Here is a 26,879-nt window from a genome sequence, read left to right as displayed (position 1 = left end):
ATAGTCTCCAACAGGTGTTGCTTGCTGGATGATTAACCAATAATACTGGTGCTATCACAACATTAGAGAGAAATGCCACCCGCAAAACAATCTGGGATATTTTACAAACCACTTACATGGGATGTAGTTAGTTCTTTAATGGGATGATGCTGGAAGACCTTCTGGAAGTTCCCTAAATGCTGGATCCTATCAACAGACAAGGTTCTTTGGGTGAATCTGATATATTTTATTAGGCCAACTTAATCCTATCAACTGTATTTGTGCTTTTCTAATTTAACAGGATGCTAATCGTCGATGAAGCTTCTCATGTGGAAAGACTGGTGAACTATTTCCTCATGTCAATCACGATTAGGTAATAATAGTGCCAAGGACTTGCTAATTAAACATTAAATTAAATGAACAGTTCATGCTCTTATATGGTGCTTGCCATTTTGTAAGCATACCTTTAAGAAACTTTCTTTGCTATCTATTACATACCTATTTGGTATGTGAATACATTGCTATTTCTGCTTTTAATTAGATTATTTTTACATAATTAAATAAACTGAATTACTTTCCCATACATGTCCCTTTCTTGGATCACTTTGAGTGAGTGTCTTTGAAGAGTAAGCAGGGCAGTAGTGAATCTTCCCAATAAAGCAATGTCAGTGTGCTGCTGAAGAATAGTACTAAGGCCCCATTGTCCATTTCCTTTTTTTCAGTATATGTAATAGTCCCTGGAAAAGTCCAACAGTGGTGACAACTGGCTGGCCTATTCAAGAAATATTGGGATTTACACTTCACTAGCCAGTTAATTAATTGAAATGAACCACTGAGGTTCCACATACCTAATTTTTCTTAGCTAAGACCTGTTTTTTCTCTTTCATTCCCCCAGTCAGTTGGAGTATATAATAAATGAGAAATGCTAAAATGACCAGCCTAAATAGATTCAAGCAATGCTTTGAGTGTTATGAACATATTGAACAGTGGTGACAGAGATGGATAAATTTCAGGTGGTTATATACTAAATCTATGCACTTAATGGCGGCAGTAAAACTCACATAAATGGTAGTGTTAGAGTGATGTTGTAGCTGTGATGGTCCAAGAATTATGCAAGAGGCATGGATTTTTTTGGTTATCTTTTATTGGACCAACTGCATAGTCAGGATACAGTTAGATAAATTTTTGAATGCAAAACATTCTTCATGGTAACTATGTGAGCGAAACAGCAATGCCTTTCCCAAAATGTGATATACCTGATCCAATGCACCAAATATTCTCATGGCTACTATGTGGACGAAAGTAAACAGAAACTATGCACTAAAATAAACTTCCATAGGAACAGTATAAAGGACACAGACATACAAATGCCAATAGAAAGACATCTTTAACACTATCCTTCTGACCTCACAATCCTCATGTGTAAGGATAATCTACCAAACAACCTTAAAAAGAAGAGTTTAGGAACACAAATTCATAGGCTGGCTGGACACTAAGAGCTAAGGACTGAACACTGATATTGATTTTTATGACATACTACCTGATTCCTTAAATTCTTCCTACACAATACAGGTGCTAATGACCTTCCTCCTTTGGGTAGGTCTTGATCTCTCAATAATCAAGCTTCTTTTTTTTCTGCCAATTGCTTCTCTGCTACCTCTAGGAATTTCTCCCCACTGTTCTCAACTATTGCTGTGGTTGCTTTCCTCCTAAGACCTGAAGAACAATGCTTTGCATTCTAACATTATCCCAGCTATGCAGGCGGTACAATAAAAGAGACCACCCCAAAAAATCCTTGCATCTGGCATGAATGTGTCCGTTTTGGTCATCAGCTCCTTGGATTCCTGGGGTCTGTGGTTCCAGGGAAGTCCTGCCAAGTGGACTATCCCAGCACAAGGGAACGTGGGGCTTCCAGATTTCTGGGGCTGCCTGCTGGAGGCGTCTTCATGGTAGGGCTGCCTTTGAGCCACAGACTCTGGTAGCCCATTCAATGATTTCCCAGCTCTGCAATAAGAAACCTGAAAGCCCTGAAAACCTTGGTTTGAGTCAGCATATTTAATGGCTTCTAGGTTTCCTTGTATAGACCTGAAAAACTTGACCCAGAGAGCAAAGGGAAAAGCAGGATCTCCCAGAACTGACAGATACCATGACAGGGACCCTGTGGGGGCCGAGGGGGATCCGGGAAAGGGTCAGCTGGGTTGTGGCCACAAACCTGGCACGTACAGATGGGTACTTTCAACCGCTGGAGTAGAATTAGGCACAAACGCATACTGGTTCAAACAAAGATGGCTTTACTTACACTGTCGAGATGTACAGCGTAGGAAGAAAGGTAACTTCAAACTTCAGTTTCAGTTTAACTGAGGAGCTCTGATAAGACGAGATATCTTTAATATGAGCATGCAGGACACGGGGGTACTTCGGGGTCGGTCGGCGACGGGGAGTCGTTGGCGGTTGATCAGTCCACCACGTTCACTCCAAGATGGGCATGGAGTTCTCCAACTTGGGCGGAAACTGCTCCAACCTTTTATACGGCTAGCGAGACAATTGCTAGTCGCCACGTAGGAATAATTTAGAACCGGCCAATAGTAATGTGTGAATTTGCATATGAGTGGCAGGAACCTTTCCACGCCGGGGCTCTCCACTGTGCTGAGAAATTCCCTTGTACAAAATCTCACCATGCCTTGTGCTAGAAAGTTCCACTGTGCCGAGGCACTTCAACCACTATGCTCTGACATGCCCCCTTGCCGATGGCACAGCTGAAAATTGAAGCACATGCACGTCGTGTAAATCGTCGCTCCTCTAGGGGGGTTCATAAGGTAACCGGTTATATACAAAAACATACAACGAAAAAAGTTCATCCTCAACGGATCGAATCAAATAATAATCAATACAAACACAAACACACATAAGTACATTAGTCACAAAAAGTTCAATCACGAGGAGTTCGATAGGTGTCATGGTGAAGTCAGGCCTCTGCGTCTTCTCCACCTCTCTCTCTGGGTCCACCTCTGACATGTATCCCAGGCCTCGGACAAAACAACTGCAAAGAAAGAATTCTTTGAACAGTTAATTAACTTATATTACAATATCTATATGGAGCCGCGCGCGCAACGGAACAGCCAATCAGATATTTTCTCGCGGCTTCCCACTTTTTCCAAAGCACACGATATAGGTGCTCGGACATGATTCAGCTCTGGACGACTCTCACACACCTGCAGATGCACCATCACGAATGATGATCCATGCACAGACACTGCATGGTCTTGTCTGTGCTCAGCGAGATGAGGACATCCCGGAGTCGTCGTTTGACTCTCTTGGATACTGGAAACCTAGTTCATAGGCCAGTTGCCATTGGCCCACGTCTCCCAGGATTCGCAGCTGCCGCTTCGTGAGCCTAGAATGTTGCAGAAGGAATCCAAACATGATCCTCTCCTCTGGCGTTCTTTGCGGCGGTTGCCATGTTCGCTCTAACTCGCTAGAGGTTCCTGTGTCCGACTTCATGAGGACCTGTAACCTCAGGAGTTATCGCAAAAGATTACTCGCAGGTTGGCCAGCCAGTGGTTTGAGGAGGATTCGAAGGATGGTGGCGTTTCTTCCTCCATAAACTTCAACACAAGCTTCTATGCCATTGAAAGTCACCGGAACAGTTCCCGGGTTTCGCAGGTGGCGGTGAGGCCACAGTCTTCACTGCTGGGGCGATGTCAGTCCCAGCGCGTGCGCTCGGGAGTTCCAGGAACAATATGAGCTTCCTATTATCGCCAGTAGAATCTGCTCTGCACTGATCTTCGATGGGCGGCCATCGTGCCACACGTGGGATTTGTGATCGACTTGGCCCGCGACAAGCGCTGGAAGTGGAATGGGCCAATAAACGTTGCATGTCACTAGGTCTATGTCAGTGGCGTGCCCTCCACTCCACGAGGCTTGTCGGGTTAGGAAACTAGCCTCTTCCAAGTCTAACAAGTTGGATCCGAATCCCACGACCAGACGTCCTAACCACACGGCTAGAGTCTCTTCAGGCTTTATCTTTGATTCTTTACATAGTTCCTGTAACTCTGTCCAAGTGTGGGTGCGATAGGTGGTGCGGACTGTACCCTGCACATTAGTTACTCGGCTGACTGTCGCTGCAGAACAAGCTGCTGTCGGAGCTGTTGCTGTATCTGGTGGGAGGGGCGAATGTAACCCTCCACTCGATGCCCCCTCCCCGTGGTAAGGAGGCAGGGCTGCAAGGAGCGACGTCACCTCAGTGGGCGGGGTTGATGGGCAGATTCCTGCCGATTCTCCTGAAGCTCTGCCCTTCTCTTCCAGGTTCTCCGGGCAGCTCGCTTCTTCCTCGGCGCCATCTTGGAGTGGCGTCGACTCGGGGCTTTTCTCTACTGCTGCTTCTTTAGCCGCCTGAACGGCTGCGAGCAGTTGGGCTTCCAAATCTGCATTCTTCCGCAGCAAAGTTGTTACGGCGCGGAACAGTACACTCAACATTCTCCCCTTGTCTGTGGTGCGTTCCTCCACTCTAGACCTTCGCAAAGCTCGGAAAGAACCTCGCGGCCCTTCAACCCAAATGCCAGGGCTGGGGGACTGAACCAGTCGGTCGGCATCGGTTCTCCACCCTCCCGCACAAGTCACGCACAGCAGGCAAACTCCTGGCTGAGGGTCAGGCTCACTTCGCTCAGCTCGAATCTGGCGAAGAATGTGGTGCCCCCTTCCTCCCGGGGCTTAAACAAGACCCGCTCACTGCTCATCACACACCCGAACGCTCCAGGGTGTAGATGTGCTTCCCATTCTTCCGAATCTTCTTCTTCTTCCCCCTTCAGCGAAAGGTAGCCACTGACGCACCTTTCACTTATTCCGCCCGCCTGATGATAGGCGATGTGGGCGCCTAGTTCTGCGGCATCCGACACGTGGCATCTCCCACTATGCCAGGGGCAGCTTCTAACTAATTCTACCTCCATCAGGTCTTCCCCAAGTCCCAATCCTGATCCTGTCTCCAATCCTGATCCTGATCCTGTTCGTGACTCCATGTGGGGGCCGAGGGAGATCCAGGAAAGGGTCAGCTGGGTTGTGGCCACAAACCCGGCATGTACAGATGGGTACTTTCGACCGCTGGAGTAGAATTAGGCACAAACGCATACTGGTTCAAACAAAGATGGCTTTACTTACACTGTCGAGATGTACAGTGTAGGAAGAAAGTTAACTTCAAACTTCAGGTTCAGTTTAACCGAGGAGCTCTGATAAGATGAGATATCTTTAATACGAGCATGCAGGACACGGGGGTACGTCGGGGTCGGTCGGCGACAGGGAGTCGGTGGTGGTTGATCAGTCCACCACGTTCACTCCGAGATGGGCGCAGAGTTCTCCAACTTGGGCGGAAACTGCTCCAACCTTTTATACGGCTAGTGAGCCAATTGCTAGTCGCCACGTAGGAATAATTTAGAACTGGCCAATAGTAATGTGTGAATTTGCATATGAGTGGCGGGAACCTTTCCACGCCAGGGCTCTCCACTGTGCCGAGAAATTCCCTCATACAAAATGTCACTGTGCCTTGTGCTAGAAAGTTCCACTGTGCTGAGGCACTTCAACCACTATGCTCTGACAGGCCCTAGAAACTTCAGGGCAATTGCAGGGCAGAGCTGGCTTGGAGCTGTAGACCCTGGTAGTCCTGCTAGGTCTGATGCCACAGACTGGAAGCCTGGCCTGCCTAGCAGAGTGCCAGAGAACCAAGGTGGTATCTCTCAGAATCCTCCCTGGCAGACAAGACCCTATTGTCACCTGCTTGCAATTCAACACAAGATTGTTGAACCTAAGACACTTCCATGAAACATGGCAGTGAAACATTCACAATAACCTATTTCATTACAACATTCCCACACAACTCGGTTAACAACTGGAGATGATAATTTTCTAAAGCAGAGATATTGCACCCAACATGGGGTCATGCTGTTATGATGGGGGGAATGGTTTAGATGATCACCAGAAACTGGAAGTCACTGGTTGCCTTGGGACCAGTGATCATTACCCAATTGTATTATAGGCAAGGAGTTCTACCAGTAATATGCCAATACTTCAGAAGGGATAATGTCCTAACGCAAAAGAAAACCAAGCAAAAGAAAAAATTAGACAAAAATGTAATTGGAAATTGGCAATTCTTTAAGAATAGTATATTTGATGCCCCAAATCCCACAGTCAGGGAACTGGTTAATACTGCTCCTTGCTGGTTAATAAAGAAAATGAAAGCAGCAATTTTGTATGACATATATTCTAATAAATGGAAAAGTTGAGGAATAAGAGAGCAAATCAAGACAAACTGAATTTAAGTGTAGAAAAAAATAAGGGAAACTACAGGCACAAGGAAAAGTCTATGGTTGACAGGACTATGCAGAATAAGAAGGATTTTTGAGCATTTTTACACAGGCTCTGAGGGTGTGATGCGGGGGTCAGCACTTAAATTAGAATGGATCTGAGAGCCACTCTAATTAAAGCACCACAGTGTCTGGTGTATCAGTGTCCCTGTGCTTCAAAATGGTAGTGGGGGTACTTGAACTAAAGCTCATTGAATGAGCTTTAGTTCAAGCACCCCCACCACCATTTTGAAGGGCAGGGACACTGATACACAAGATGTGGGAGGCTGCTGGAGTGCAGTAATTACTGTGCTCCAGCAGACTCAATTAATTGCTGTAATTACAGTGTGTTGGAGCAGCTTCCATGCTCAGGTACAGGCAACCTTTAAGTCTATCAGTACTAAAAAGAAATGTTAATTATGGTATATGCCCATTATGAGTTTTAGCATCCCTTCCTATTAAAGATTTGAGAGACAGATGTGTCCAACGATTATTTCTGTTCTGTGGTAGATGATGTATTCTGATATTATTGTTTAACAAATCTTGGAACTCCAAGGAAATTCCTGAAGACAGGAAAAGTGCTGATGTTCTGCTAGTGTACAAAAAGACCAGGCAGGATAGTCCCATCCATTTGGCCTGGCATCAGTTCTTCAGAAATAGATGGAAAAGCTGAATTCTATCTACTGGAGAGGAGGGAGAGAATCCAACTAGCTCTAGACAAGTTACAGAGGTGGACAGATGAGAATGGAATGGAATTCAATGCAGATAAGTGCAAGGTACTGCATCTAGGGAGAAGGAACCAGCAACACACCTATAGGCTGGGGAACACCCTTCTCAACAACACAGAAGCTGAAAGGGATCTTGGAGTCATTGGTGACTCCAGGATGGACGTGAGCTGCCAATGCAAGGAAGTAGTCAGTAAGGCTAACCGCACCTTGTCATGCATCTACAGATGCATCACAAGCAGGTCCAGGGCAGTGATCCTTCCCCTCTATGCGGTGTTGGTCAGGCCGTAGTTGGAGTACTGTGTCCAGTTCTGGGTGCCGCACTTCAAGAGGGATGTGGCTAACTTTGAGGGGGTCCAGAGGAGGGCCACTCGCATGGTCAGGGGGCAGCAGGCCAGGCCCTATGAAGATAGACTAAAGGGCCTGAATCTATTCAGCCTGCACAAGAGAAGACTGAGAGGGGATCTGGTGGCCATCTATAAACTCACCAGGGTGGAACAGCAGAAAATAGGTGAAGCTCTGTTCCCCCAGGCACCACCTGGGATAACAAGGAATAACGGCCACAAATTGATTGAGAGCAGATTTAGGCTTGATATCAGGAGGCATCACTTTATGCTTAGGGCTGCCAGGCTCTGGAATGGACTCCCAAGGGATGTGGTGCTCTCCCCTACCTTGGGGGTCTTCAAAAAGAGGTTGGATAGATATCTGGCTGGGGTATTATGATCCCAGCACTCATTCCTGCCCAGGGTAGAGGGTCAGACTTGATGATCTGTTCAGATTCCTTCCGACCCTAGAAACTATGAAACTATCAATGAAGGCTTACATCATGGAAATATAATCAATGCTGATCACCATGGTTTTATTACAAATAGATCTAATCAGACATATCTCATTTCATTTTTTATGAGATTACAAGCTTAGGTGACAAAAGGATTAGCTGCATGTATGTAATGTAATATGTTTAGACCCTGGTAAAGTGATTGAACAGGACATACTGATCAAAAATCAGCACTTTCAATATAAGACATGGAGTGGATTAAGAACAGACTAGTGGACAGATTTCAGGAAGTACTTGTCATTTGGGGATCATCAGTGAAGTGCTGTGTTTTCAGTTCTGCAGGGAAGAGTTTTAGGACTGGTATTATGCTAATTATTTAATCACAGATCTGGAAATAAATAAAACCACTGGTGATAAAAACTGTGCATGACAAAGACTGGAAGAGCGGTAAATAATGAAGAGAATATGGCAGCCTTCCAGAACAGCACACTGGGATTATTCAAACCAACACTAGTAACTGGGAGAGAAAGGGATAAGCCCTTCTACCTTGTAGTCCAACAGTCCAGGTTGCTTGCTCAAGGGGGGAGAGACCTAGGCTCTAGCTCCTTAAGCCAGGGTGGGTTTGAACCCACATTTCCCAGGCAAGTACTATAACCATCAGGCCATGGGCTAGGAATGGTTGAGAATATCTCCTCAGCCCTGTCTGTTGAAGTGTAGCAGAAAGCCCCCTTTTCCTCTAATGTAGCAGAAAGCCCTCTTTTCCTCTTGCCTGCATTTGCTCTCCCCTCTGGATATGTTTCTCTTTTCCTACCTTTTCTTCCTTCCTCTCTCTTTCACTTTAAGATAAGGAATTGTATTTTAAAATTTGTATGTGTGCATTTTGTATCTCCCCTTGTAGTTTGGTATTTTTATCTATTTGTGTGCCATGGCATTTGTAGCTTATATCTTATACTCCTCACCTTTCAACTTGCAACTAAATGCGTTTTAGTAAGTTATACATTGTAACATTGTTAACAAGGGCAGGAATCAAACTGCCCTTCCCTGTATCAGGCTGGCCTCTGAGAGAGTGAGTGAATCAGTGATTGAATGTGTAACATGGAAGCAGGCAGCAATTATCACCTGGAAGCTGAACTCAATAGAAGACAATGTAACAACCGGGAAATTTCTAAACGTCACTGATCAAGGGCTAGAAGCCCTGGCCTGACTTAATCAACACCAGAGACCAACTTTTGGGCTGAATATCTCCAGATCGACCACTCCCAGAGACCTATTCTAAATTCATCAACGGACTCCCAAACCTGCACGTACATGCGGACGACCCCTGGGGCTGACAGATGCTGTCCAGTAGCCACCGAGGGGGGGGAAGTCCCACAGGGTCAATGAGCCCTGGATTGGGCAAACCAGAAAACTGGGGAGTCACCAAAGTCTGCCAGGGACAGATAAAAGGCAGTGAAAAGTGACCTTCAGTGGTGCCCTCTTGATCTCCAACTCAACCAGACCTGTCCAGCCAGAAGTACCAGCCGGCGACCCCCTTCTGGAAGATAACACCACACTGAAAGAAGCCTCAACGACAGACTCCAGCGCTTGTAGGATAGGTATACCTGACTCTGTAGCCTGCTACTGTGTGTGTGTGTATGTGTGTGCATGTGTGTGTGTGGACCAGCCCCAAGGTTTATGATTACAGTGTTTCAATCCACCTAATAAACTAGAATTTTAAGGATCCCGAGTTGGACATTTGTAGCCAACAGAAGTTGACCCATCAGATAGCCAAGACCAGAAGACTGGTGAGGTGAGAAAGAAAACAAGCCAGCGGGAGCATGGATCTGTGGCTCAATATGCTGGGAACTGCCTTAGGTTCTGTGATGTGTGCTGGTTAGGGTACTGTGCTAGAAGTCAGACAGATGCAGGTTCAAACTCCATCTGGGTGAGGAGGGAGCAATAGTGTAACTAGGAAGAGCAACTACATTGAGTGCCTACTTGGGGAAAAGGAACTGAAAGTTATCACTGCCCTTGTGCCACATCACTATACTGCTGGGAGGGATTAGAACCTGGGACTTCTACTGCTTGTGCAAGTGCCCTAGCAAATCAGCCACTGACACTAAAATATGGGACCTGCCTTCATCTAACATCTGCTAGTCATAGGGTTGTATCCCTTCATGACTTACGCGCATACAATGGACATGTGTAAGTCATTACTTACCTGCTTAGCCAATGAGGCTATTGGGTATGCACAATAGCCTTGTAGGCTCTTATGCATCCACGCTGCAGGAGTAATAGAGCTATAAACTGTGCAGAAGTGCCAAAAAGACCACTTACGTGGATGGAAAACTGCCACTTACGCACAGAAACGGTAATAGAGTTGCACCCTAATGTGCCCTTTGAGCTTAGAAATCATTCTTCGTGTATTGAAACAGTGAGCTGGAAGAGACATCAGATGTCAGGATGATGTGAAGGGAAAACTAAGGATAACAGTCTAAATAATAAAGAAATAGTAAGTTAACTTCATTATACTGCTCTCGGTTTGTCTCCTCTTTCTTCTGTACAAGGTGCTATTGGATCTGGAGTCATAGCTCCAAACAGTGACAAGTTGCTTCTTTAAAAGGAACTACTTTATTGGGACTTTCACTCATTAAGGGGAGATTATTTTAGCAGCAGGTTGTTTATAACTGGACTAGATCTGGCAGGGGATGTGAAAACGCTGCATAAGTAAAACTTGATAAAGGATGGGAGAGGTGTTCCTGACTGTTATATGCAATGGTAAGCAATTGATTAAACATAAATTCTCCTCTAACCTATTCACTCCAGCACTATCAGAAATTGAATGCCTTAGTGCAGCTTCCACATAACAATCCCATGCCACAACCCACCTGTTGTGTATGGACAATGACTGGAATGCCTCTATGTTTCTCTGAATTACTTTTGATGGAGTGTTTTTCTCTCACTTGAACCAGATATTAAAATTGCAAATGATTAAGTAGGCTCTTTTGGAAAAGGTGAACTTGTTTAACAGGAGTAATTTCTCTGAGTATTTTTACCTCTCATTTGCAAATGCCATTTAACACAGTGAATATTTAGTATTTGTACAGTGGATTGCATGACAATTAGGGAGCATTTTGGCTCTGGACTATTTAACTGCTAGTGTGATTTGCAGTTCTGTTTGTGAATTCCAAATTTCCCATTTATTTAACTGAGCTCAAAGTGTAAACATTCTGAAAAAAATAGGAATAAATAACCATGGGTAGCTGGGGAGAGACAGTAGAATATTCTGTATGCATATTTCTCCTCCTTTCGGATACTGACAATAGAGGGAAAAGTAAAGTGTTTGTAGAAAGTTATTACTTCTGAAAACTCAATGTTTCCTTCCTTTATACAATGTCCTAAACAAAGCTTCAGGTATAACTTAAGTGGGACGTACGATGGATAAAAGGAAGGCATTAAACTGAGCTGCTAATCCTAAATTAAGTTGGAAACAGGGATAGTTTGACTGAATCTGTTGTGACAACAGCAATCAGAGAAGTCATGGGAACAGATCAACAAGATAACAAAACCTTCTCTTGCTAAGATGTTGCTGGAAATGTGTTTCCACAATATCTTCAGCAGTTCATAAATATGTCCACAGATTTTTCAAAGAGACATTATGGAGATAATAACAATAACATTCAAAACATTTTCTTACCCGTGCAGTTTAAGCTGAAAGAGTGTTTAAAATATTACTTATTGCCTAGGCAGGCAATTAAGAATGTTTCCAGCTATTTTAGTTGGTTTATTTGCAAACTTTTGGGTGCAAGCACCCTTTGTCAGGCTGAAAAAGCATCTGCAGTTGGTCTGTGCTCTTTCTGGATGGATTAATATAGAAGCCAGTATGCAAGAATGCCAGTCAGTGAAAATGCAAACTGAGGCAGTCAATGGGTGAGAAACAGGTGTGGGGGGAAGGGGGGCGAGGAGTGTAGACCTGGTGATAAGCAGGGATCCTGGTTTTCTCTGATAAAAAGCTGACATTGGCACCCAGGAAGATTGACTGGAGACCCTCTGGGTTAAAATACATGGGGAACGTGGCACAGGAGACACAATGGTAGGAGTCTACTACAGACCTCCAAACCAGGAACAACAGCTAGACCAGGAGTTTGCCAGGAAACTGGCTGAGGCTGCACGCTCTCAGTGCAGGGTTGTCATGGGAGACGTCAACTACCCGGACATCTCACGGGAAGAGCACTCGGGCAAATCCAAACAGTCACAAAGCTTCCTCACGTGCATGGGCAAGCTCTACCTGACTCAAGAAGTCTATGGACCAACAAGAGGTAAAGCGCTTCTGGATCTGGTACTGGCTAAAGGGGATGATTTAGTCAGCAACCTAAGAATTGAAGGAAAGCTGGGAGACAGTGATCATGAGATGATCACTTCTACCATTCATCACAAAGCTGGCAAGTCAGTCAACAATGCAGAAGTCCTTGACTTTGGGAAAGCTAACTTTGATAAGCTCAGGAGGTTTGTTGTCGAGGTCCTAAGGGGCCATGACTCAACAGGGAGGAGAGTCCAAGAGGAGTGGTTGCTCCTTAAGGGAGCAATAATGAAAGCACAAGGGATGTCCATCCCATCTCAGAGGAAAGGTAGCAAAAGAGCACAACAACCCCTTTGACTCCACAGGGAACTTTTGGACCTCCTATGCCTAAAAAGAGAGGCTTATAAAGGATGGAAGACAGGAATCACCACAAAGGAGGAGTATTCTGCACTGATCTGTACCTGTAGGGAGTGAACCAGGAAAGCCAAGGCTGCAATCAAACTCCAACTGGCTACATGTATCAAGGACAATAAAAAGTCCTTTTTCAGATATGTGGGGAGTCAAAAGAAAAGCAAGGGTAACATTGGACCCCTGCTAAGCCAAATGGGACAACTGACAACCAACGCCCAGGAAAAAGCCAACCTGCTTAATGGATACTTCGCATCGGTTTTGCATCAGCCCAAAGGGACCGCCCTGCCTAGCACAAGGGGGGATGGCCAGGGTGAGGGTGAATTTATACCCATCATTGGTGTAGACCTTGTAAAGGAACACCTTGAGAGGCTAGACACCTTCAAGTCAGCTGGTCCTGACAGATTGCACCCCAGAGTACTTAAGGAGCTGGCAGGCATCATAGCCTAGCCACTGGCAAAGATATTTAAAAACTTGTGGTGCTCAGGTGAAGTACCTGAACATTGGAAGAAGGCCGATGTGGTGCCCATCTTCAAGAAAGGGAGGAAAGTAGATCCAGGGAACTACAGGCCAATCAGCTTGACCTCGATCCCTGGAAAGATTCTGGAAAAAAAATCATCAAAGAAACCATTCTTGACAAGCTGGCTGATGGCAACATCCTGAGGGACAGCCAGCATGGGTTTGTTGCAAGTAGGTCTTGCCTGACCAATCTCATCTCCTTCTGTGACCAGGTGACATATCACCTGGACAAGGTAGAAGAGACTGACATCATATATCTGGACTTTAAAAAAGCCTTTGATCTGGTGTCCCATGATCTCCTCATAGAAAAGCTGGCCAACTGTGGCCTTGGCTACATCACAGTCTGATGGCTGGGGAATTGGCTCCGAGGTTGGACCCAGAGAGTGGTAATCAACAGAAGTGAATCATCATGGTGCTCCATGATGAGTGGTGTCCCCCAAGGTTCCATCCTTGGACCTGTACTCTTTAACGTCTTTATTAATGATGTGGACACTGGTGTCAGAAGTGGTCTGGCCAAGTTCGCCAATGACACTAAACTTTGGGGTAGAGAGTCCACACCTGAGGACAGACTGGTGATCCAGGCTGACCTGGATAGGCTTAGAAAGTGGGAGGATATAAACCTGATGACATTCAATACTGGCAAATGTAAGGTGCTCCACCTCAGGGAAAAAAAGCCTCACAGCATTCTTATAGGCTCAGCAGTGCTATGCTCACTAGCACAATGGCTGAAAAAGACTTGGTGGGTCATGACTGACCACAAGATAAACATGAGCCACCAATGTGATGTTGCAATTGGTAAAGCAAACAAAACTCTGGCTTGCATCCATAGATGCTTCTCAAGTAAATCTCAGAATGTCATCCTTCCGCTGTACTTATCCTTAGTGAGGCTGCAGCTGGAGTACTGCATCCAATTTTGGGCTCCGCAATTCAAGAAGGAGTTCAAAAAGCTTGAGAGAGTCCAGAGGAGGGCCACATGCATGATCAGAGGGCAAGAGAATAGCCCTTATGAAGAGAGACTGAGAGCAATGGGACTCTTCAGTCTGGAAAAGCGCAGGCTCAGGGGAGACCCTGAAACCCTCCAGCAGCCACGGAGCCCCCCGCCGACCCCCAGCACAGCCGGGGTAAGCAGGGCCCGTGGAGAGAGGGGGCTAACCCCTTAGTGTGTGTGTGGGAGGTGGCGGCTGAGTGGAGCTGGGCCTGGTCAAGCCCCGCCCAGGCCCCTACTTCGCCCAGCCCCCGCAGGGAGCCATGCGAACAGGCTGCGCAAACAGGCACGCTTCTCTGCCGGCGCGTGAGTTAGTGCGACGTTCACGCAGGGGTGCGCACGGGAGGGCCCTGGACCCTGCCTGCGCACCCCCCAGGGTAGACAGCCCCAGCCGTAGCCAGCCTCCCAGAGGCATGACACGGATGGGCACGCGCCGCACCCCGAGGGTCCCCTCGGGCTCCGCGGCCCCCACCCTGGCACCTCAGAGACGGCCACCCAGACGGAGCCCCTGGTTCTGGGCTCCACGCAGATGGAACCCCTGGCTGTCAGCTGCGGGGGCTGCCTGTCCCTTTTTCAGGATCTGGGGCCTGGGAGCATGGTGACTTCCCCTTGCGGGGTCTGCTCCCTTTTGGGGTCTCCGGCGTGCCAGCTGGAGGAGCTCCAGGCCACAGTCCAGAGACTGCGTGCCATCAGGGACTGTGAGCAGGAGATAGACTCCTACTGCCAGGCCCTTCTGCCCCGGGAGGCGGAGGGTAGATCACAGTCTCCCTCCACGCCAAAGGAGGACTCTGGGACCTCCTGCTGTGTCCAGCCAGGGGCATGGACCAAGGTGGTCAAGGGCCCTAAGGCCCGCTGCACCAAGGCCCCTCCCCCACCAGAACTGAGCAACAGGTATGCACCTCTTGCCGCTCCAGCAGAGCCTGCTGAGTTGCCGGCCCCCACAGGCAACATGGGCCCAACTGTACCTACCACCCCTGCTCTCCCCAAGACAAAACGTAAGGTGTTTGTTGTGGGAGACTCCCTCCTGAGGGGGACTGAGAGGCCAAACTGCCACCCCAATCCCTTAGCCCAGCAAGTCTGCTGCTTCCCAGGGGCCCGTATCCGGGACATTACGGAGAGGATCCCAAAGCTCCTTAAACCCACAGACCACTATCCCATGCTCCTTATTCATGTGGGCACCAATGACACTGCTCGGAGCAATCCCAGCCAGGTCATGAGGCGCTACAGGGATTTGGGAGCGGGGCTTAAGGGTCTGGGGGCACAGGTGGTGTTCTCGTCGATCCTCCCAGTCTCAGGCTATGGGCTGAGAAGGGACAGGAGGATCTATGTGGTCAACCAAAGACTGCAGCGCTGGTGTCGTCAGGAAGGCTTTGGCTTTCATGACCACAGCCCGCTCTTTGGTGAGAGAGGCAGTGAGCTGCTAGGAAGAGATGGCCTCCACCTCTCTCCCCTAGGGAGGAGGCTCTTCTCAGCCAGACTGGCTGACCTACTCCACCGGGCTTTAAACTAAGCCCGTTGGGGGACGGGGGGACTACCACCACTGCTCACCCGCTGAGCAATCCTTGCAAAGCCAGCGGATCACAGTGCTTCAGGGAGCCCACCCCTGCCCCAGCCCTGGTAAAATCTGTGGGCAAGGAAGGAGCCCCCCAGGGGGCACTTGCCTGCCTGTACACTAATGCCAGGAGCTTGGGGAATAAGCAGGAGGAGCTCATCCTCCTGCTCAGTGCAAACAATTACGATGTCATAGGGATAACGGAGACCTGGTGGGACTCCACCCATGACTGGACCACGGGGATAGATGGCTATACCCTGTACAGGAGGGATCGTGTAGAGAAAAGGGGCGGGGGTGTAGCTCTCTATGTTAAGGAAAGCTACACGTCCCTGCAAGCCGATATTGGCGACCAGGGTGGACGGCTGGAGACCCTCTGGGTTAAAATCCGTGGGGAACACGGCACAGGGGACACAATGGTGGGAGTCTATTACAGACCTCCCACTCAAAGTCCTGAGCTTGACCAGGAGTTTGCCCGGGAACTGGCTGAGGCAGCTTGCTCCAGGACTATGGTTGTCATGAGGGACTTCAATTACCCGGACATCTCGTGGGAGGATCGCTCAGCAAAATCTGAGCGGTCGCAGAGCTTCCACTCGCGCGTGGATGACCTCTACCTAACTCAAGAAGTCTATGGGCCAACGAGAGGCAAAGCGCTGCTCGGCCTGGTACTGGCTACTGGGGATGACCTAGTCAGTGACCTAGTGATCGATGGGAAGCTGGGTGACAGCGACCACAAGCTGATCACCTTCACCATCCGCCGAAAAGCTGGCAAGTCCTCCGCCTTGGCCTTCCTGACTGCACCCCTGCAGCCCCGAGCAACCGAGGTATAGTCCTCCCTGGTGATGGCCCCTCCCTTCCATTGGGTGTACACCTCCCTTTTAGCTAGGAGACGTTCCCGTATGCTTTTGGTGAGCCACGGGGGCTTTTGCGCCCTCTTGCCCCTTTTGATCCTTGTTGGGATTACCTCCCTTTGGGCTTGGAGGATCATCTCCTTAAGGAACAACCACTCTTCTTGGACACCCAACTCCTCTCCTGTCTGGGACCTCAGTACCTCCACAACTATTCTCTGTACCTCATTGAAGTCTGCCCTCCTGAAGTCCAGGGCTTTTGCCATCTTGTGCTGGATGATGAATTCCAGCAGGCGATGGTCACTTTGCCCAGGTGGTCAAGCACCCGCAGCCCCCTCTTGAGGTCGTCACCTGTGGCCAGCACCAGGTCCAACAAGGCATCTCCCTTGGTGGGGCTGTGCACCTCCTGGGTTAGATGGAGGTCCTGTATTTTGGCTAGGAACCTACGTGAGCGGTCAGATCTGGGTGACTGCTCTTCCCAGCAGATGTCTGGAAAGTTCAGGTCACCCATGATGACCATGTCTTTTGACCTAACTACCTCTGTGAGCTGACTTAAGAATTCCTGGTCTAGCTCTTCCCCTTGGTTGGTTGGTCTGTAGTAGACCCCCACCATTAAGTCCCTTTCCCCTCGACTTCTTTGTATTCTCACCCAGAGCACTTCAGTGTGCCCCTCATCTGACCTTGTGCTACTTGATGAGGATGTGTATTCCTCCTTGATGTAGAGCGCCACACCCCCACCTTTCCTCCCTGTCCTGTCCCTCCTGTACAGGCTATAGCCCTTGTTATTCACTGCCCAGTCGTGCTTTGGGTCCCACCACATTTCTGAGAGCCCTACTATGTCTGGCTTGGTGTCATCCAGCAGGAGGGTAAGTTCCTCCTGCTTGTTCCCCATACTATGAGTATTTGTGTAGAGGCATTTGAGGCCTCCTGAAGATGTGTGCACTGGCCCCCTAATCTCAGTACTGCTCGGACCCCTGTTGCTTACCTGGGTATTCATTCTGCTCGTCGTCAGTCTAGGCTGGGCTGTTCTTGTGGGTGTTGCTTGGTTTAGTGGCCCAAGGCTTCCTCTGCCCTCATCTTCCCTTTCCCCTGATGAGCCTAGTTTAAAGCCCACCGGAGGAGATCCGCCAACCTAGAAGAGAACACATGCTTACCTTTGGGGGAAAGGTGAAGCCCGTCCCACCCAAGCATGTCTCTCATCATGATGTGCAGGTTGTTGTCTAGGAAGCCGAAGCCTGCATCGAGACACCATTCCTGAAGCTACCAGTTGGTCTCTCTGATGCAGGTCTCATGTCATCTTCCACGTCCATGGCATTCCCACAGGCTTAGGGCTGAAGACACTGTTTAGCCCATTGTATTATTAAACCAAATAATAACTGTGATGTGAGTGTTATATGGATGTGTAAGAGCTAAGGACTCAAATGACCAGCTAGAAATAGCTTGGCTAATGCAACTGAAGGGTCTCGCTTGTGATTTTCAAAGTCTCGCTTGTGATTTAAGCAATCAGGTTTATTTGATAACACCTATAAGTACTCAAGGGGTGTTCATTAGGATCTGGGAGAACGTCTGTTCATCAGAGCACCCCAAGGGATGAAAAGATTCAACAGTCACAAACTCCTCCAAGACCATTTTAGGCTGGACATAAGGACAAACTTTTTTACTGTCCAAGCCCCCCAAGGCCTGGAATAGACTCCCTCCAGAGGTGGTGCGAGCACCTACTCTGCACTCTTTTAAGAAAATTTGGACACTTATCTTGCTAGGATCCTTTGACCCTAGCTGATTTCCTGCCCCTGGGGCAGGTGGGGCTGGACTCGATGATCTTCCGAGGTCCATTCCAGCCCTAATGTCTATGAAATCTATGAAAAAATCCCCAATTTTTGGATTAAAAAAGGTAACCAAAAACCCACATTTTTCCATGATTAAAATGAAACACCGCTATATATCTATATCTATATATTAGTGGTATTTCATTGTAATCATAAAAAAATGTGGATTTTGTGTTACTTTTTTTAATCCAAAAATTGAGGATTTTTTTTAATCAGAGAAAACCAGGATCCCTGATGATAAAAATATAGCTGGTAAATAGTAGAGAGGTTACCTGAGGTATCAGATGTTAGGCAGGTTATAATGTGTTATAAATCCAATGTTTATATTTAGTCCATGATTTTTTGTATCCAGTAGATTGATGAAGTGAACTTCATAAGCTTGTCTGCGAAACGTGTTTTGTAAATTTCCTTTGAGGATTAGAAGTGAGATATTGAAGAGAGAGTGGTTTTCTTGAGAGAAATGTACCCCCACAGGTAACTGGGTATGCTTGTCTTTGATAGATTTTTGGCGTGCATTCATTCTGGTACATATTTGTTGTTTGGTTTCTCCTACATATTTTCCATCAAGAACATTTAGTGCACTGGATGACTGTGGTTTTGGCTGTTTGCTTAACCTTTCTTTCCCCTCAGTTTGAGTAATGCACCTACCCTTCAGTTGCATTAGCCAAGCTATTTCTAGCTGGTCATTTGAGTCCCTAGCTCTTACACATCAGTATAACACTCACATCACAGTTATTATTTGGTTTCATAATACAATGGGTCAAACAGTGTCTTCAGCCCAAAGCCTGTGGGAATCCCAGGGCTTGTCTGAGCATTGCAGCTGCCAAGACTAATGCAAACTCTGAGAAGGGAACTTCAAAAATTTTCCCTTGGTATAGTCACAAGAGGTATGCAGCCATCTAATTCTACCCTCCTCCTCAAAATATTATCAGTCCATTTGATCTATGTGGCAAATAAGGGTGCTGTAGTGTCAGAGCAATACCTCTTCAGTAGCACTCAGAGTAGCACCAGTTAGTGGGCTTCTCTTGTTGCCTGACAGTACAATAAGGATTGAGCATGAGCAGGAACCAGAAGCTCTGACATAGAGCTAAACCAGGTACCATCTAGATATGTTAGGGAAGATGAAAAAGAGTCTCTTAGAATCCAAGTGTCCCATCAATTACTGCAGAACCCAGCATTGATCCTCTATCTCTGTCCCTAGGACTGCAATCTCCTCAAGCCTATTAGAATCAGAATTATGTGTAGGGGAGAGTGATAGCAGGCATCAGCCAAGCTGAAATTACAAGAAGGGGAGAAGTTTCCTCCTGAGCTAACCTCATGATTCCCTGCATTAAAAATGTAATTGGTTTACTTGTGGCATATATATCTGTGACCAGCGACCCGGATCAAGGATTACAATTAGTCCTTTTTTAAATACATAGGGAGTAAAAAGAAGGTACTGGGTAACGTAGGGCCTCTGCAAGATATGCTAGGAAATCTGGTGGTCACACCAGATGACAAAGCTAACCTCTTTAACAATTTCTTTGCCTCCATCTTTTTGAGCAGGGACTGGGGCATCCCCCCCACTGGGATCCCTGATGGACCCAGGGGAGGCGCTGCCAGGCCCAGGGTCAGTAAGGACCTAGTCAGGGAACTTCTGGTGGGTCTAGATGTGTTCAAGTCAGCAGGTCCTGACGATCTCCACCCCTGAATGCTGAGGGAACTAGCAGAGGTCATTGCAGGACCCCTGACACAGCTTTACGAGCACTCATGGTAAAGGGCCTGGACTGGAAAAGGGCCAATGTGGTCCCCATTTTCAAAAAAGGGAAGAAGGAGGACCCAGGAAACTATAGGCCCGTTAGTCTTACCTCGGTCCTGGGGAAGCTCTTTGAAAAAATTATCCAGGAGCACATCTGCAAGGGACCAGCAGGGGAGATCATGCTTAGGGGCAACCAACATGGGTTCATTAGAGGCAGGTCCTGTCAGACCAACCTGGTGGCCTTCTACGAGCAGGTCACAAAATCCTTAGATGCAGGTGTCACAGTGGACATAGTCTTTCTGGACTTTAGGAAGGCCTTCGACATTGTCTCTCACCCCATTCTTATTAAAAAATTAGGCCACTGTGGCATCGATGCCTACACAGTCAGATGGGTCACAAACTGGCTGGAGGGCTGCACCCAGAGTGTTGTGGTGGATGGGTCTTTTTTGACCTGGAGGGATGTGGGCAGTGGGGTTCCCCAGGGCTCGGTCCTTGGACCCATACTGTTCAACATCTTCATCAGTGACTTGGATGAGGGGGTGAAAAGCACTTTGTTCAAATTCATAGATGACACTAAAATGTGGGGAGAAGTGGGCACACTGGAGGAGAGGGACAGGCTGCAACTAGATCTAGACAGGTTACAGGGGTGGGCAGATGAGAACAGGATGGGATTCAATACTGACAAGTGCAAGGTACTGCACCTAGGGAGAAAGAACCAGCAGCATGCCTACAGGCTGGGGAACTCCCTTCTAGTCAGCACAGAGGCAGAAAAAGATCTTGGTGTCATTATTGATTCCAAAATGAACATGAGCCGCCAATGTAGGGACATGGTCAGGAAGGCTAACCGCACCTTGTCATGCATCCACAGATGCATCACGAGCAGGTCCAAGGAGATGATCCTCCCCCTCTATGCGGCACTGGTCAGGCCGCAATTGGAGTAGTACGTCCAGTTCTGGATGCTGCACTTCAGAAGGGATGTGGACAGCATTGAGAGGGTCCAGAGGAGTGCCACTCGCATGATCAGGGGGCAGCAAGGCAGGCCCTACGAGCAGAGGCTACAGGACCTGAACCTGTTCAGCCTGCACAAGAGAAGGCTGAGAGGGGATCTGGTGGCCATCTTCAAGCTGGCCAAGTGGGACCAGCAGGCTATGGGAGAGTTCCTGTTCCCCCAAGCACTACTGGGAGTAATGAGGAATAATGGCCATAAGTTGACAGAGAGTAGACTCAGGCTCGATATCAGGAGGCACTACACAGTCAGGGTGGCTAGGATCTGGAACCAACTTCTAAGGGAAGTGGTGCTTGCTTCTACCCTGGGGGTCCTCAAAAGGAGGCTAGATAATCACCTTGCCGGGATTGTTTGACCCCAGTACTCTTTCCTGCCATGGCAGGGGGTCGGACTTGATGATCTGCTCAGGTCCCTTCCAACCCTACCTATTATGAAACTCTCTCTTTTGCCTCAGTTCACAAACTCCAGAGCTATGCCACATTTTGCATCCATCAGGTCAGTCTAGGTTATTCTTTTCTCAGTCCCCATTAGTCCAATATTTTTCTGGGTAGTATGGTCCAGGGAGTAATAGTGTACAAGGCTTGTTGGGGCTTAGGTACTCATACTTCTTCCACATCAAGATTTGATGTATCCATTATTTGTATTATTATTAAATCCATTTGTAGCAGGACCTGGTTGCCAGGGGCGGCCATGACACCCCCTAGTGGCCATATGACTCCTGCCCCCACTTCAGCTCCTCAGGGTAGAAGGGAGGGTACCTCACCTCCCTTGATGTACCCTATAGAATACAGAGAGGCTGCTCCCAGAAGCCCAAAGTGAGCCTAAGTTCCTCAGCCAGCTGGTCCTTCCCATGCCTGGCTGGGCTTGTCTTGAACCTTGGACACTAAATTGTGGCACTCCTGGCCCTATTAGTATCTCAGGGCTCCAGTTACATTATGGATGGGATTTGTGGTCTCCCTCCTGCCCTGTAGCCACATCTCAGTCCCAGCCTCTTCTTGGTTGTACGTTACTTTTTCCTCAAGGGGCAGGCTTTAGCCACCTTGCCTCTCACCTGCCCCGTCTCTTGCCCTCGCAGCCTTCAGCCCAACCCTATCTCCCCCACGTGGAACAGGCTCCGGCCATTACATGTCATCCTGCCTGTCTCGCCCCCTGTGGGATCAGAACCCACAGTGCTTCCCAGGCATCCCTGTGTGACATCCAATCCATCCCCACAGCCAGAATCTTGTCCTCCAGTCTCAGGCTTAATCACAACATAAATGCAAGCAAGCTGCTTCTCTGTTACACCATTATAGAAAGAAAGAGTAAAGAAATGCACAAACCCTCTGTATGAGAAGCATACAGGCTTACAATAGCCTTTTAATGTCTTGTTTGAAATATAGACAGGTCTATCTTCCACTGAGCACTTCACCGTTAGATACAGAAAACTCACCCTGTTTGGAATGGACACAGATGTGTCTGTATTTGTTTGGTACATTTTTCTTCTTATTCATAATTGAGTTAAAATAAATTTTGTCTAAAGTCAAAACAAAGACAGTTTGTATAGTCATTTAAATCAGAGTCAATACCCCGGGGTAATAACCCAAAAGTAGAAAAATTCATACAAAGCCCTCAAAACAAAAGCAGTCCTTCAGCCTCATTATTATTTGGCAAGAGGAGACAATTTTTGATTTAGCTGAGACTTGCTAAAGGGAAACATTATCAGACCTTGTTTTCCCTCTCTTATCATCAAGACATCCATTATACAAATATCCAGATCTAGAGTTGTGCCAGAGATGAAATACCCACCGCTATTAAAAAATATTTTCATCCCATGAGATGCCTAATTGTTCACAAAACTTAGGGTTAATATTGGCTAAATATTAAATAAGTTATTATCATGTCAGAGTTATCATCAACAAAGGAATGAGTGAGAGAGACTGGTAAAAGGGCTTGCTCAGGAGATCAGCTATGCGGATGTTTACAGGTGTTGAAAATTTAAAAAAAACTTCAGGGGAAAAAGAAGTCAAAGAATAGAGAACGCAACAGTAAACAAGACATTTGATGACAAGTTTTATCCTTGACCTGGAAACAGTTTATCTGAAGCCCTTGGCCTCTTAAGATCAAGTTGTTTGAAGGACTGGACAGTTCAGAAGATGTGGATCCTTCTACCCCTAGTTCAAGTTATAGCATAGTCTGGTAGTTAAGGAAAAGTGGTAAAAAGCATTTGGCAGGTGTCAGATGCTAATGTGAATTGTTAATCTTCTCACCTGAACTCTCATCTGGCACCTGAAGGATCTGGCTAATATGACTTAATTTACCCATTTTGCAATCTAAATATAGTAGATGTAATATGTAACCTCTTGCTCAGCCAACGATCCTAGGAATTTTCTTGGGTTTTCCATGTTAATTTATCAGGTTTTTAATATAAATTATGCTCTCATTCTGTTTCCAGAAGACCAGATGTTATAAACCAGTTTTACAACTTGACATGCCGTGTCATTGGACATCAAAACAGTATGCTTCTCATAATCCATAATTAACAGTATATGAACTCAGAGATCATGACAGTCATTTTGACTGGAGTTCTCTCTTTTACAACTTCAGCAGTACCAGGTGTCCCAAGATATATCACTCCATATTTACATCATCTTAATTTTTTTTGGCCTAGCCCCATGATATTTATCTTTAACAGGGTTGATATAACAAGAGTAACTTTCTTCCAGGATAAACAAAGAAGTTTCCTAAATGTCAGTTAATTGTGACTGTGAATAGACCATAAATATTAAGAGTAATCCCATTCTCCAACGCTGGCATCTTTAGAAGTCTCAACACAGAATTTGTCTATCCTTTCTCTCACTGTACTTTCTTATCAGACTGATTAGGGGACCATAGCAACACTGTGCTGTTTATAGTGTGGACACATTTTTTTTGGAAGCAGACTATGACATTTAAAGCATTAACTACCGAACAACCATGAGTTAGCAGTAATGCTCAGTTATTACCAATCTACACTGAGGATGAACTAATGACTTGTTAAAATGAACTTAAATAAGATTTGGTTAGGTGTGAGAAAAGAGTGGTGTGAGAAAGGAGCAAATACACGTGCAAAGTAAGGCCAGCCAAACTAATACTGACCATAAGTGCAAAGCAATTATTACACAATTATGACTATCCAGGTATAAAAAGAATCAACTAACTATAAAGTTAGTGCTTGAAAATGTGTAACAACTGTATGGTTGGCTGGTTTATATCCAGGTTTAATTGTAATATGTAGCAGGTTTCTAGGCATATTCTGCTGTTTCTTGTCCTGCTCTTCTCCTTTTGGATAGCACCTTAATGTGAGACCTTTACCTCTTAGTAGTTTCATCACTGCCAAGAATAACTTTAAGCTAAACAAAACCAACTTTAAAAATATATTTCATAGTAAAATTGAGTTAAAGTTGCCTGACTAGGTCAGCTTCACTGCTGGTCCATGGAGATAGTGGAAAGACTTATTTAGGGATGAGTAACCACTGTCTGATGATTTATGGTGAAATGGAGCAAACCCTCTAACCTAGGAACTTCAATTTAGCTAAAAAATTCAATTAATCTTTCTTCCTGTCCCAGTATTTCAGGGCTGATACTCTTTTTTTGCTGAGTTCTGTGAAGTGCAAGCTTGTCAGAGAACTAGGTCCAGCTCCGTGATGTGGAAGGAGCAGGATCATTTTGTGCCGGTCCCATCCTCAGCTTGAGTAACCCAGAGACCACAGATCAGCTGAATATCCGTGTACCGGGGCATATATCCACCTGCCCTTACGGTTGTCTAGCACAGGCCTTCTGACTTGTGCCGTGGTCTGGTTCTTTATTTAAAGTCATATTCCAACTCCTTTTTGTCTTCCTGAGGAGCAGCAAAGTATCCAGATTAGAATTGAGAATCTGGCTCATTATTTTTAATACCATCCCAAAGATAAGAAAACACCCTCTTCACCTGTCAGCAGCTTATAGGTTACAGGTTGGATGTTTTACCAAACATGAAAACAATTTGCCAACAGCATAGCATCTGCTACAGTACCCTATAAGGAGAGAACATGGGTTAGCTGGCAACTTTGTCATTGCCCTGAGCAAAGATGAGATATATGGTATCAGTTTGTGCTTTTAAGTTGTCTCGAGCTCTAACTTGTTTCTGATTTTGAGCTGCCTGTCTTTCAGATATTTCTTGCCTATTGCTAACAACTGTTCAGTGAGGTCATACTTCTTGAGTGCTATTATCAGTCATCCCCAGTGCCTGATTTGGTTTCCATGTATAAAGTATTTGATAGCTCAACTGAAGGTAATGCAATTCTGCTGCCAGTATTGAAGGGAACAGGCTGCAGCCCAAATATTCTGCTACCAATTGTCAGTCAACAATAGCAAAAACATGCACTGTTGGGATTTAGAACAATTTGATTTCAAAATGACCGCGTAGTTCCACTTACTTTCCCTTTTCTGGAAATTCTTTTCTGGAATATAAATACATTCTACGTACCACTAATAGAAAGCTCTGTATATTCTGCTCTTTGTCTGTATATTTTTAAATGGCACACAGCAGTGGAAATCAGAAGAACAGTCCAAGAACTCAGGAAGAGATTCCTGAAGAGTTTTGCCATGTGCCAATGAAGACCTGTTTAAAAAAATAGACTGGAAAATAAAAAGAGCCAACACTGGAATCTCTAGGAAAATTGGATTATATTAAAAATAATTTTCCTTACTATGATCTCTTATTGTGATCCTTAATATCTTAGTCCTGTACCAAGATTAACAATTAAAATAATGAACTTCTACATGGGATCAGCACTATCCAATTATTTACTGTGGAAAAATGTTGTTCAGACATTATGTTACAATTGTTATTAAGAATTTAATGTTATGATTGACTTTATTAGACTCCTCAATGGCTCACCATCTACCTGTGTTCTAACAGCATGTTACCCTACTTTCTGATTTAAAGTTGCTGAAGTAATGACAGCTTAGGTATTACCATTTCCAAAGTGGTAAGTTACCAATACAACTATGTCTCGCAAGTCCAGCCCCCCAAGAAATGAAGCTTTCTGGACAGATATAATGCTACAACGCTAGCAGCCTGAAGCTGTTAAGTTATTCATATTAAAAAGAGCGTTACCAGAAAATTTCATAGACATTAGGGCTGGAAGGGACCTCAGAAGATCTTCGAGTCCAGCCCCCTGCGCCAGGGGCTGGAATTCAGCAGGTCTCATAGGATCCCAGCAAGAAACACATCCAAATGTCTCTTGAAGGTGTTCAGAGTAGGTGCTTGAACCACCTCTGGTGGCAGTCTATTCCAGACCTTGGGGGCTCGGACAGTAAGGTTTTTCCTTATGTCCAGCCTGAATCGGTCACAGTGGAATTTGTGACTGTTCAACCTTGTCATCCGTTGGGGCACTCTGGTGAACAGACGTTCCCCCAGATCCTGGTGAGCACCCCTGATAAACTTATAGGTGGCCACCAGATCACCCCTGAGCCTGTGCTTTTACAGGCTGAAGAATCCCATAGCTCTCAGTCTCTCCTCATAAGGTCTGTTTTCCTGACCTCTGATTATGCACATGGCTCTCCTCTGGACTCTCTCAAGCTTCTCCATATCCTTTTTGAATTGCAGAGCCCAAAACTGGATGCAGTACTCCAGCTGCGGCCTCACCAATGCCGCATACAATGGGAGAATGACATCCTGGGATTTGCTTGATAACTCATAATGTAGCAGCTACCCTCCAATTGTATATACCCTAAAAATATAGACATTGGAAGATGATGGGTATAATGTTTGCCTCTGTTTCACTTGCACATGAAGAACAAGTGCTAGACAAGGTGACACTTGTGGAAAACCAGGCATGCAAGCAGAGTGCCTCCCACAAAGCACATCACTCTCTAGGAAGGAACTGTTCAGAAGGGGCTGTGTAA

General features: G+C 46.3%; 1 long non-coding RNA gene across 1 annotated transcript in view; it reads left to right on the top strand.

The window, feature by feature from the left end:
- Positions 1-275: 275 nt before the first annotated feature.
- LOC132250186 (uncharacterized) overlaps positions 276-26,879 on the top strand; it is a 29,937-nt gene continuing 3,333 nt past the window's right edge. Inside the window, exon 1 of the long non-coding RNA XR_009461818.1 lies at positions 276-352. This is a non-coding gene — a long non-coding RNA (uncharacterized LOC132250186). The remainder of the gene's footprint in view (positions 353-26,879) is intronic.

The sequence above is a fragment of the Alligator mississippiensis genome, chromosome 1 (genome assembly GCF_030867095.1).
Source record: "Alligator mississippiensis isolate rAllMis1 chromosome 1, rAllMis1, whole genome shotgun sequence".
NCBI lineage: Eukaryota > Metazoa > Chordata > Crocodylia > Alligatoridae > Alligator > Alligator mississippiensis.
Note: the sequence above shows the minus strand (reverse complement) of the source record. Positions and strands in the feature narration are given on the sequence as shown.